The sequence below is a fragment of the Ursus americanus genome, chromosome 15, assembly GCF_024610735.1.
Source record: "Ursus americanus isolate L20-20 chromosome 15, mUrsAme1.1.p, whole genome shotgun sequence".
NCBI classification, from domain to species: Eukaryota; Metazoa; Chordata; class Mammalia; order Carnivora; family Ursidae; genus Ursus; species Ursus americanus.
In genome coordinates this window covers 43161556-43173712 of record NC_142141.1, presented here as the reverse complement: position 1 = coordinate 43173712, position 12157 = coordinate 43161556, and positions in this window count along the sequence as shown.

The following is a 12157-nucleotide window of genomic DNA, read 5'->3' as shown; positions in this document are numbered from 1 at the left end:
GAAAGAAACAGTGCAAATAGAAAGAAAATAATAATATCAAATATAATTTGGAGATAAAAAATCTATAGATAGACTGACATAGTTGATGTAGGAGTCAAAGGGAAGAAATAATTCATTTTTATAGCTTATTTTGAATACAAGTGAAAAATATAGTAATGTAGATAATTTAAAAAATACAGATAAATCATACAAAAATCAGTCAGGTATAATCTAAACTCAGAGAAATCACGTGCAGGCACATAGCCATGGGTGTCCATGATAAAACACAACATAGGGAATGGATCAGAAGGTCAAAGTATATACCTGATGTTTAATAGAGTCAAACAAATTGTCTCATTTTACTCAGTTTTATTGGTAAAAACTGCACACAGTGTAAGACAGTATCTATCTCCTGAAAACTTTATTATTAACTTATTATAATTTCTAAAAGCTCAAATAGTATCTTCTTGGAGAATTTGCATTTTATCATAAAAAGGAATAGTGTAAATTCTACTATCATTTTTTCCCAAAGTATCTTTTGGTATCTTTTGAACACATCTCAACTGATAAGGCTTAGTGATAATAAGGTCTGGTAAGTAGTAAGTTCTACTTATTGCAAATATTTCCACTCAGTTTAATTTTTACTTGCTTTTTTTCTAAATGGTTTTGATAGTATGTGAAAATCATGCAATATATTTTATTATGGATCATTTTCTGATGTTATATAAATCCACAAGTTAAAAAAATGCTCTCTTTCTTAAAGCTTCTATAATTTTATTGTGTCTCCTTGTATATGTATGTATATCTTTAATTGTCATACATATGATAATTATTTTATATGCTAATATTTTCACCAAAATATTTTAATTAAAATAATATAACAGTCAATTTGATATAAGAAACCATTTATAAGTGTATACTTTAACTTCTGATATTTATATTTGTGTTTTTTTCTCAGTGAAGCAGATCTAATGTTAGATACTCTGCTGAATGCATGAAATCTTTCCCAGTGTGTATGTATTTTCTGACTATGGAGGGGATTCTTCTATTTTGCTGCTGCGATATTGTCAGATTACAACAGCTTCTTATTTCTTACTATGTTTACATGGTTTTCTTTTCTGGCTGGATTAAATATGGCAGTCCTCATGAAGGAAAAAGATACAGTTTATAGTTAAGAATGAGAACAACGTATAAGATCAAAAAAATTAACAGCAATATTAAATGACAAGGTAAGGCCTAAAGGATTTTTTTTTTTTTTAGGCAGGTAATTTAAGGTTAATGTAAGAGAAGAATCACTCAAATCAAAGAGAGAGAGACAGAGACAGAGAGAGCGAGAGTGAGCGAGAGAGAGGGAGAAGGATGTTTGTTGTTGGCTTAACTGAAAATGTTCAGGGCCAGATATCTTGCAAGTGATATGTATTCAGACTAAATTAACATCTGTACCAATATCTTGGGATTTCCTCACTCCTTGTCCTGGCTTCATCCTCTGAGTGACTGAAACACTTCCATGCACCATATTTATACATAAACTTGTGAGAGAAAGAAGAACAATTTGCACCCCAGATTTACCAGATTCTTATCGATACACTGGTTGTCACTTTTGAATCAGATTTTGCAGACTGAATGCCACATCTGTATCACTGATTGGTTTAGGAAAGTGTACACTGAAATAATCGTAGTGACAAAATTGATAGGACTATCTTGAATAGTTTAAATCCAGTGGTTTTCAATGCTGGCTTCATTCTAGAATCCTGTGAACATCAAGAAGTATATTGACACTAGAAAATTCCTCCTAACCTGCTCAACCCTGAAGGTATACTATCATTAAGATATTTATATTAACAATAACCTAAACCTGGGTAGTTAAAAAAAAAGTTCAAACACTTTGCTATACGGCCTGGATTGATAGTCACAATTTAGTTCCTTAGAGACCATCCTTAAGAGTTGTGGACCAGATTTAATTCCATCTCTAAAGTTTGGCTAGTGAGAAAGGAGAATGGATGTAAAAAGGAAAAATCATCCACCCACTAGCATTTATAATTTTTTAATACCCTATTTCCAAATGGCAACATAATTTAATCTTCATTTTTTGTAAATATTTCATTTTCAGCAAGTAGTATATACTGGATACTTGTGCTTAGGTTTGGAATTTTTGCAAAGCCAAACCCAGAAGCAATATTTAGATACCTTCCATGATTATATTAAGTTAAAGCTTCACAAAGATTGGTTGATTTGTCTGTATGTAAATTTGAGAAAATACAGTAAAAACAGAATTAATTGATATAGTTTACAGTCATTGTTTCCTCCGAAATAAGTTTTTATTTTGACAAGTAATAAATTATGTTACGTTCATGGGAGAGAAATCCAAAAGAAATTTATCATCATTTCAAATTATATGTTCTTGAATTATTAAAATGTTCATTTATTCTCTGAGAATATTGACATTTAAATTTTTCTTTCTTAATTAAAAAAATATAAGGTGAAAGAGGATGTATGCATTGTGTTGTTGGCTCGAGAAATTAAAAAAAAAAATGTGCCACATCCAGTATAAAGATTTTGATAAGCACAGTAAATCTCCTATCACATCAAAAGTGTAATTTGTTTGTGACTCTTTTTCTATGGTTTCTTGCTGGTGATACTGTTGTAAAATTCTCCGAGATCTAAAAAAGGCCTTGAATTTCTTTTGCTCCGGTTGCAAATCCATTAATAGGATAGGCAGAGGATTGTAATGCTTCACTGCTTTTTCAGTTGATGGAGGAGAATGTGAGGACCTCTTACTTTCAAAGGGGCATTCAAGAATAATTATTTCAGACACCCAGATATGAAGTAAAGTAAAAACAGGCTTAACTCTTTTCCTTAAGGCCAGACAAGGAGGCACCTCTCTTTTTAAAAATGCACGTATTTCAGAAATTTAAAATTTTGAAAAAATTTCTGTTGCTTCATATAAAGTAAGAATGGTGTGACTGTAGTTAGCACCTATAATCAAGCATGAACTACAGTTTGTATATAAATGTAGGGTGCTACCTTGTGGTCCAGTAACATTCACCATGGGATAAATTCTAAATTATGTAGACTGCAAACTTTCCTACCATTTCTCAAAATATTATGTAATGGATTTGAAAAGTACTCACACAGACTAAAAATATCCAGCAAGTATTTTCACTGAAATAAATATATTTTTATAAGTACAAATTCACACATTATAAAGAATTTGAGATAAAAAAATGATTTTGAGATCCACATGTCAAAATAATACCAAATTGAAAAGTCTGTCTCCAAAAGGTAATTTTATATCTATTCTTACATGAAATGTAATAAACTGTTGGGGAAAAATAATTTACCTTTATATGCAACTTCATATACGTAATTAATTTAATCTATTATATAAACATGGAATTTTTGGTGTCTTCTTATTTGAAAATTTTTACCTGCATATATGAGGTTCAGAAAAGGGACTAGAATAGGCATACCTCATTGTATTGCAATCTAATTTATTGCACTTAGCAGGCTGTGTTTTTTACAAATTGAAGGTTTGTGGGAACCCTGCATTGAACTAGTCTATCAGCATCGTTTTTCTAATAGCATTTGCTCACTTCATGTCTTTATGTAACATTTTGGTAATTCTCACAATATTTCAGAATTTTCCATTATTGCTATATTTGTTGTGGTGCTCTGTGATCTTTGATGTTACTATTGTCATTGTTTTGGGTATGCCGTGAGCTGTGCCCATATCAGAGGGTAAACTTAACTGATAAATGTTGTGGGTGTTCTGATGGTTCCACTAACTGGCTTGTTCCTCTGCCTCTCCTTTTCTCTTCACACTTCCCTATTTCCTGAGAGACAACAATATTGAAATTAGGCCAGTTAATAACCCTAACCTAGCCCCTACCTCTCCAAGTAAAACAAATCTCACATCTCTTTAAATCAAAAGCTACCGATGATTATGCTTAGCGAAAAAAGCATGTTGAAAGCAAAGATAGGCCAAAAACTAGGCCTCTTGCACCAGTTAGCCAAGTTGCGAATGCAAAGGAAAAGTTCTTAATGGAAATTAAAAGTGCCACTCCAGTGAACACACAAAGGCAAAACAGCTTTATTGCTGATGTGGAAAAAGTTTCCGTGGCTGGACGAGGATCAAACCAGCCTGACATTCCCTTAAACCAGTGCCTAATCCGGAGCAAGGCCCTAACCCTCTGCAGTTCTGTGAAGGCTGAGAGAAGTAAGGAGGCTGCAGAGGAAAAGTGTGAAGCTAGCAGATGTTGGTTCATGAGATTTAAGGAAAGAAGCCATCTCAATAACAAAAGTCCAAAGTGAAGCAGCAAGTTCTCCAGAAGATCTAGCTCAGGTAATTAATGAAGGTGGCTACATGAAACAACAGATTTTTAATGTAGACACAACAGCACTTTATTGGAAGACGATGCCACCCAGGACTTTCATAGCTAGAGAGGAGCTGTCAACGGCTGGCTTCAAAGCATGAACCGACAGGCTGGTTCTCTTATTAGTGGCAGCTGCAGCTGGTGACTTTAAATGGAAGCCAATGCTCATTGACCGTTCTGAGAATCCTAGGGCCCTTAAGAATTATGCCTGTGCTCTATAAATCAAACAAAGCCTCGATCACAGCACATCTGTTTACAACATGGCTTACTGAATATTTTCTTAAGGATGTATTTATTTTAGAGAGACAGTGAGAGAGTGAGAGACTGGGAGACAGAGGCAGGTGGGTAGAAGGAGAGAATCTTCCAATAGACTTCCCGCTGAATACAGGGAGCTCGATCCCAAGACCCGTGTGATCATGACCTGAGCTGAAACCAAGTCCGATGCTTAACAGACTGAAGCCACGCAGGTGCCCTTGGTTTACTGATTATTTTTAAGAGTATTATTTATTCTGGAATTATTTGTGAACACTGTTTTATTATTTTACTATGTCTTTGGTCTTTTGACTTATGTTTTGTTGTTCTTTTTGTTTCATATATTTGATATTTTATTTTTATTTCTATGGGTTTATTATTAGCTTGAAAATAAAAATTACAGTGATCTGAGAGCCTATACAAGATAAATTTGGAGAGAAATAGAAAATTTCCTCTGAAATTAATGTCTGGAAATACTTTTTTCTTATAGAAACTACTCAAATAATATAAGCCTGTATTGTAATATATTTGCTGAAATATGAAGGCAGGTCATTAGCAAGTTTACTTCTGTTAATACACATCCTGTAGTTTTTTAAACTTTGTTGATGTATAATTCAAAAATAAATAAAATAGAAGTTAATAAATAAAATTGTGAAGATATTTAAATTGTACATTGTGATGATTTGATATATGTATACATTGTGATATGATTCCCCAAACTAGTTAATCAACACAGTCATTGTCTTATTTATGTGTGTGTGTGTGAACGTTTAAGTTCTACTCTCTTAGTAAATATGTGATGTCATTTTATTCCCAATAAGTAGTTATGGTTATTATATCCCCATTTGTACATCTGTTCAATTTCAACATACCTATGTGCCCCTTCTATATTATTAATTTTACACCAACATTGCTACTTTTTCATTTTTCTCTCACATTTAATGTATCTGCTTTTCTGATTACTTACGTTCTCTGTCAGACATATATGTTGTTTATATATTTGGGTTTTGTTTTATACCGCAGCCTGAGAACGCTTGTCATTAATAGGGTCTTATTTTCTTTAATCAATGCAGTACACACTGAGCAAAGCAAAGGAAACTTAGACTAATTCCTCTTCTTTATCCCCTTCTCCTCTGCTGCTGCGTCCTTTGCAGGTTCCTACGGCTCTAGATCCTGTTGAAGTTACTTAGCGTGCTGTCCTTCCTCTTCTCTCACTCTACTGTCTCCTAACTGTTAGAATCACTATCCCACTTCCAGTTTCAATGAAAAACAAGTCACCCTCAAGTGTTATGTCTAACTGGCCCTTTCTCAGAAACCTGAGAGTCTTCCAGAAAAGCTTGTTGCTTCAACGTTTGACTAAGTCTTAAGTAATTGAATTTGTAAGTGTAATCCACATCTACATTTCCATTGCTGTCTTGATCATTGGACCTAAATTACCTTCCACTTCTAGGACAGTATTTTTCTTCCTTTACATTAACTCTGGTTCTATTCAATACTGTTTGTTCCATGTTAAAATAAAAAATGGTTTTTCCGAAATTAACATGTGATCTATTTATTCCCTCTATTTTATACTTATAACTAATTCCACACTGCTATCAGTGAAAAATAAAAAGACTTCACCTTTTCAACCATGTCTTGCTCACCATTGTAGGTTACACTACTATCTACATCCCTCAAAGGTCACTCACATAAACCTTGGTGTTTCTGCAATATCTTACTCCTCTTCCTATGTGACTTTCTTCACGTTGTTTTCACAATCTCTATTAACTTTCCACTATTTCTTTTCTTGCCATCTAATTCTTACTAATACTTTAGAATCAATTCTTCAGTTTGGACTCCCTGATTCCCTGCCATTTATAACTAGGGTAGGTTTTGGGGTTAAATTTTTCCATTACCAACACATATTTCCCATTTCTTGTATTTGCAATCCCTGATAAATTTAAATTCCGTAAGGGCAAACTCCAGTTTTCGCTACTACATCACCAGGATTGAGCATAATCTCGTCACATTAAGTTGCACTGTATATATAAATATATAGAGACATATAGTCTGACTACTACATATTTATACTCAGAATACCACATTATCACATTTCTGAGGGTTCAATTTTCTATCCTTTGATTCACTCACAATACGTCCATTCATATTGGCTTTACATACTGGATTATTCTTCTCTTTTTGCCATATTTTAATTTAAGTACCTATTCTCTGATTTAGGGTAATGAAAACTTAGATTTCACAGGGTATAGCTGTAAGTTATTATTTCAGAGTCAATGCTCCAAAATCATAGATAATAGAAGATATAATCTTGGCTCAATGTAAAGAACTCAAAACACAACATGAAGGGGCACCTGGCTGGCTCAGTTGGTTAAGCGTCTATCTTCAGTTCACGTCATGTTCTTGGGGTCCTATGATCAAGCCCCAAATTGGGTTCTGACCTCAGCAAGGAGTCTGCTTCTCCCTCTCCTACTCCTTCTGCCCCTCGCCCCACTCACGCTCTCTCTCTCAAGCTCTCTCTCAAATAAACAAAAATCTTTAAAAAATTTTAAAAAACACAACATGGGGATATCTTAAAGGCAACTTCTATAGCTTTAATTCATTATTACTATTGACTCACTGATATTTCATGGAACGCATGTAACATTTCTTGCAGTTAATCCTTCATTGTTAGCCATTCAATATAATTCTGTTTGATTTTTTCTATGAATTATAATTACTTTTAATATATTTTATGCACATACATACATATACATACATAATTCTATAAGAAGAAATTTATAAAGTAAGATTGCTAATATGCAGGGTATGTGTATCTTACCTGTGATTTACATTGCCAGATTGCTTCTCAAAGACTGTAACAAATGGCATTTATGCAAAACGTAAGTATATCCTTTTACCCAGATTCCTGACAGAACTAGGTGTTATGACTTTGTAAAATTGCTATCAGCTTTGTAGAAATTTACTAATTTGAGGAATATAATGACATTTCTTTCTACTGTTATTTGCATTTCTTTGCATGGCTTGCTAAATCATTTTCTTTTCAACTTAAATATCAAGTATATTCCCTGTACATTCTCTCTAAAATTACATCCTTCTTGACTTTTTATTATTTTTTACAGTTTTATTTTTTCCTTTATACTTACCAATATTAAAATTCTGTCTATTACTCACTTACCTGTTCTTTATCTTTCTGTCTAGAAAATAAGCTCTGGAAAACAAAAGTTTTTATTATTTTGTATATCACTATACCCTCATCATTAGGAGATTTCCTGGTATGTAGTAGGTACTAAATACAAATTTAAAATAAACTAACACATAAATGAAACTATCTTAACAAAAAGAAGAATTTCCCGTATCCTAAAACATTGCATCAAAACATTTTTCAATGGAGTCCCAGAGATTATAGAGTCAGAGGATTTATAATCAATTTATAAACTTTATAGGACATCTGAAATCTTGGGAGTATACAGTAACATCCTTATTCTTAGGTCAGGATGGGGAGAACAAAATCATAAAAACATGAATGTCTTTAAGTACTGATTGCGTTAAGTCATATCTGTTTATGACTTCACTTTTTGTCTGAAAGAGAGGGGCAATTTAAATCACAGTACTGTTCTCAGTATTTCCAACAAAATCAGTTAATATGTTTCAAATAGAGGGCCAATAATGTTGAGCTGGGAAGCAACTTCAGCTCAGCTCCCTTTGGGTTTCAAATTGGTCCTGAGATTGCTTTCCTAAGGGATGCCCTTTATTTGGAAACTACTCACTATACCAAAGCCACATAAAACAAGCCTGAAACATAGTAGACCCAAGCCAAAAGAAAGCAGAACACTAGCTCCTGGCAGCCAGAGCCCTTGCTTTATAATAAAATGTGTACTATTTGACCTTTATTACTCTAGACACTTGGTACAAAACTGTGATCAGAAAAATAATTTTATGAAGAACAGATGTTTTAACAGTATAGGGATATAAAGGACAAGAAATTCAGCTCCAACTCCTCTGGAAAAAAATTGTTTTGGCTATAGCTTAAAGATTTAGTGACTTTACTAAAGAACAATTGAGTAAATATCATAGTTAGTCGTGGAAAATGAGCATCATTTCTGTTAGAATTCACTACAATTATTTTTGTTGAAATCCATTAGGTTATACATTTAATAAGGCCCATATTTGACAGATAGTAACTAGTCTTCAAATTAGAAATATGGAAAATGGCAGTCCCAGTGATGTAAAATCTCCTACTCTTTAACTGTGCCCATTTCACTGAATAAAACACAAGCGCAAGTTTATCATAAACTCAGTTGTAATAAATAGTATCAGAGCTGCTGTTGCCATTGACATGTGTGATTATGATAGAATGAGATCTTGGAAATGCCAATGTTGCTTTGTTTGAGTTTTGCAACATAGGTGTTTTCTGTTCTTTGTTAAGGAAAAAATTGCACAATGTTATATGTTATACAAATGGGTGTCAGGAAAACAGTGAGGCAAGGTGGATGCCTTTTACAAGAAACGGATCAGTAGCCAATTTAATTTGGTTATATATGGAAGTGTGTATGTAGAGGAGCGCAACTTAGGACAAAATTTGTGAGAGCAACAAAAGAATAATAGAATCATGCCCTAATAGGGCACAGTAAATATACACAGACAATGCACACATACATGTGCACACAGGCACCCACAATTACTCTAGTTATAGGTCTAGAGATCCAGGATCAAATATACTTACTATAGTATAAGTAATTCTATAGGAATTACTATAGTATAAGTAATTACTCATTCTCTCAAACCTTCCTAAAGTCTTCATTCAGATGAGTCACGACAAGCCAAAGAGAGCAAAATGATGCAACATTCAATCACTGAACCCTACATGTGAGATTGCTTCTTGATTGGATGTCATCCAGTGGTCAGAAATGGGTCTTACAGTCATAATATAAAGTATCAGTCTAGGTCCTTCAATTCCATCCTTGTTGATTATATTTAGAATGAATTACTCCATTAAAGTATCATTTCAAGTGGTTCTTTCCAATTATTTTTGTCATCTTAAATTATTTTTATAGCAGTACAATTTGCAGTGGTGTATTCTAATCTTCAAAATCACCACATATTTTCATTCCCATATTTTGAGACTTCATCCAAGTTTCTAGGTCGGCTAAAAGAAGTGGATGACTTTCACAGGATATAAGGTTATTTTCTAGCATAGAGGAAGATCTGAGAAAAACTCTACTATAAAAATTAAAGATGGCAATACCATACTCCCAATATTTCATATTTTATGGCATTACTATTTGTGTTTGGGGCAGACTGAAAATCTATTTTTATTATGCTTTCTGAGATGGCACTTTGAATTTAAACCCCATTTTCCATGGCTTATAGCTTTTCCACTGAGTACCTTTGGGGATAAACTTCATCATGCTGGTTCTTAACCTAGAATAAAATAATTCAGGAAGTTTGAAGGAAATGTACTTTGTCGTTTTTGATTTAAGTAACTACAGGGAAATTCTTTTTGGCTGCTCAAAAATATTATATATTTTTATTCTTGAATAATTCATAAGGAATTATGATTTTAAGTGCAAATATTTATAATGCAATTACGTTTTATAAAAGACACACACCTATTTAAAATTACTTATACAAAATAAATAATGAAATATAATACACATTTATTACATTTCTCAATTCATATAATACAATTTTCAATGATCTGCTAAATCCGTCAGAAGTTCTGAAATGTAGGCTTTTGTGGGAAGGACTGCTGCATTGAATCAAAATGAAAAATCTTATTTGCAGGAATGACTAACCACCTATTAAAGAGTCAGGGTTTCAGTGGTTATTTAAATGCAGTCTCAGTGGTTTATGTAAGCTGTCAAAATTCCTCATTCTCTCATTTCATATGTGTATACATAAGGCTAGTTTTTGATATCCATTTATGCAAAATCAAAATTTAAAAGGGTAATAAAATAAAAGCTCATAAAGAAAAACATGACTAAGACTCAGGTAATAGCTCACTCAGTTTAATCACTTTTGGAATTCTCAGAAGAAAAGAATACTTATATTTCCCAACACAACAACTAATTTAGTAAAAACATCTACCTTACCGGGGCAGTTTGAACAGTTAGCATTAAACACTTGTAGACATTATTGAGTTAAGAGTTAAGAAGCAGGGAGACATTTTACCAGAGAGGAACACTCTAACTATCCATAAACCAGATACACATGACTTTATCACACACACACACACACACACACACACACACACACACACACACGTGTGTGTGTATATGTATGTGTGTGTGTATAAAATACATATAAAATTATACATTTATACACTTATAAGAAATAAATGATAACTATGTGGGAATGTATACACAGGTGACTATAGATGTATATGTATTCAATTTTGGCTTGTCTCCTAATTCTACTTTATAATGTTCTATTTCTGGGAAAATGTGACTTAATTGGATTAGTTTAGTAATTGCTATTTTAAAAAATATCTAATGCTTAATCATTTTTTAGTTAGATTGCTACGTACTTTTCTGCACACACCCACACACACATAAAATCACCACAGTTGATTTAATTATTTTCATTTTGAGAATTTCCTCAAAATCATTTTTATTTAAAAAATAAGTCTATAAAATTTTCTTTATTATATTCATCTTGATTTATTATATTCCATGTTCTATTCACTATACTGGGGGGAGAAGAAATATAAGAAAATCCATAAACAGTAACAATATGAGGTGAAAAAATTAAAAACAAATTAAATTTATAAAGTTATTTTTGGAACCATTGAAGTAGGAAAATGTATCCATCTTAGGGGGAGATACATTAGTACTAGACCTTAAATGATGAATTGAGATTTATAATGTAGAATGTGGAGAAGGTTACTGTTTCTATCAAGTACGCTCACAGTATCAAATGATATTTATGATGTTTGCTTTTAATTAATGTTTTTGTGGGAATTAATAATTCAGAGTAGAAAAAGAAAGAAAACAGTAATATTGTTCCAGGGCCCCAAATTGAGCCATTTCCAGTTTTAACTCAACTTTCTTCTCTTTTAGACTCACTACCAGAATGTAATTAGGTAGTTTAATCACGTTTTTCCTACCTGTGGGATTTACATTCAAAATTCCCATTTTGCTCTGAAATGACTTTACTGAATGATTTTCCCTTTTAACCCAGTAAAATTATATTTCAAAGGATTGCACAGTTAAAGCCTGTGTCTACAGATTTTACCTTTGCCATTCAATATCACATTGGAAGTGTATTTTTGTTACTAGTATTATTATTATCATCATCATCATATGGCAACTTTGAAGTAATTGTTGACTCATTTAGACAATTTAAGTTTATTGGCATTTAGTTATGTATTGATCTTGCTCAGTATGAACCCCCCAAAACTTGTATTTATACTTATACTTTTACACTTATACAGTAACTGGCACTGCCCATGATCAGTATATAGCTTTGCATTTGACCATACTTCTATTTCTATTCCAAGTAGACGAAGAGATGTACTACTAGGATTTGGGAGACTAAGCCACTGCTTTGTGTCC